We start from the raw sequence: 2,260 nt of genomic DNA, 5'->3' as shown, positions 1-2,260 counted from the left end.
AATGGTCCAAGGTCTACCAATCACCAATCCACTCCACTAACCTGACATCCAAACCCATATGATGCAACTTAAAAATCAACTTGTCATGTGGCACTTTGTCAAATGCTTTGGAAAAATCCCCCCCAAAAAATGACAATGTATGTCTTACCCTCATCAGCCGGTCTGGTTGGCCAAGTGGTTAGCATTTGGGTGTAAATCCTGCCAGAGGCATGGATGTTTGTGATTGTCCTGCTAACCGTTTACCATATGTACTGCTGTAAGTTGTATCCTGGCAGAGTATGATACCTCCATTTTATAACACCACTCTTATGCAATTGCACTATTTTATCACTGCATAAGGGTGGTTGTGGTATTATCCCATTCCACTCTCCAGGAATCTCTCCTGCCCCACTGCAAGACTTTCATTAAACAGCTAAGTTAATGGCACAGTCAGTTTCATAGCACATTCCCTTAAAACAGGTCGTGAAATTCCTCCTAGTTCCCCTGCCTTATTGATATTTAGAGTTCTCAGTATTCAAAATACATCCTCTTCATTCACTTCTAACACTTCACCACTCATTATAATAAAACACTCTAAAAAGCAATCATTAAATAACTCAACTATGTCATCTGCTTTGGTCAACAAATTGCCATCCACCCAGTAAGATAATCCATCCACTATCATTTTTCTTTCTACTCACCACATAGCGAAATAGCTCCTTCAGATTTTCCTTGGATTGCACTGCCAGTCCCCTCTTGTTCTCATTTTTCTTACCTTACAATACTAGTCAATTTCTTAGCCTGAGCATTATATTCCTCATGCAATTGCTCTCCACCTCTCTCTTTATATGCCTTCTACAATCTCTTTTTCTTCTGCAATTCCCCTTTCATTTATCCATTCAAATTGATTCATCTTCTTCACTTGAGGTATACAATCTGTCATTTTTGTAACAATTTTTTTTTTTCTTAAGTATCTCCCATCCATTAATGACCCCTCTTCCTTCAAATTCTTTCATCCATTGTACTACTGCAAGTGGGTTTCTAACAGTCACCTGCCTTATAATTCCACATATCTACCTTCTGTTTTGATACCTCCACATGCTTATTCATCCTCCAAATTAGGACTACATTGTCACTCTCACCAAAGGGGCAAGTGTCATTTCATCACTGCAACATTCCACCTGTGCAATTCTAGTTTCCCTGTCCTAACACACTCACTTGTCCAGAAAACTAGTCTCTCCAAATGCCTGCACCCAAATGCAATCCATCCCCTTGCATACAGCTGTCTTCTATCCTTAAACATACTCTACATATTCCAGACCTCTTTTCCTGCACATTCTCACTATCATCTCTTTCATCATCAGTGCTCTTCTCCTCCACCCTGCATTATCATACCAGGGCAACATACTCACTATCTTTCTTCAGATGCACTTCTGCTGCACTATATCTAACATTAACCTCATCAACCAATGTCTAACATCAATCTCGTGCTACATGATTCATGCTTCCTCTCAGGTCATTTATCCCAACCATTGCTATCATCATCTCTGCGCACCCCAAATCACTGAATCTCCATACATGACACTCCAAACAGATTCATTCATCCTTCTCTCACTGGTATCCCTGACTCTTATGGTTTCCAATCTCTCTCTTCTCCCTCTCACCTCTCTACCCCTTGCTTCGACACTTGCATGTCTTTCTACAGTTTCCTTCCTTCCACTTTCTCTCCCATTCTCTTGCCTTCCACTCTGATGTTTTGCCTCATGATTTTCTGCAGTGTCCTCTCTTCCCCTGTCAGGCTAGCCAAACTCTCTATCCTCCAAATATCTTCAATCACCCTACTCAACTCAGTCTTCATTCTTTGCATCTCCCTTCTCAGGAGTTTTATTTCTCCCTCCACACATCGGCTTTCAACTGACATTCACAAACACAATCATGGACATCAGACAAATCATTTCCATCCAGTTTAGTGGTGGATGGAGATGGATTGTCTGATGATAGTTTTACTACTACACCTAATCTTGAGTACTGGTGGCTGCCATGTTGAAAATAATTGATACATGTGGAGACAATACTGAGATAGTAAAATCCTAAGAAAATACCACACAATTATACAAAAAAAAAAAAAAAAAAAATCGTCAATTTGAATAGTGCAAACTCAAAAACCAGCATTGTCACGAAATAAACAATAATATTTTTCCTTACTACTAATACTTATCTTTTTAACAGCTTATGTCACCTGCTGCATCCATCTTTGCACACTAACAGTGTCCTCTCTTAA

This window comes from Typopeltis vanoorti, chromosome 3 (genome assembly GCF_054136105.1).
Source record: "Typopeltis vanoorti isolate ZY-2024b chromosome 3, IOZ_Tvanoo_1.0, whole genome shotgun sequence".
NCBI classification, from domain to species: domain Eukaryota; kingdom Metazoa; phylum Arthropoda; class Arachnida; order Uropygi; family Thelyphonidae; genus Typopeltis; species Typopeltis vanoorti.
This window is presented reverse-complemented; position numbering follows the sequence as displayed.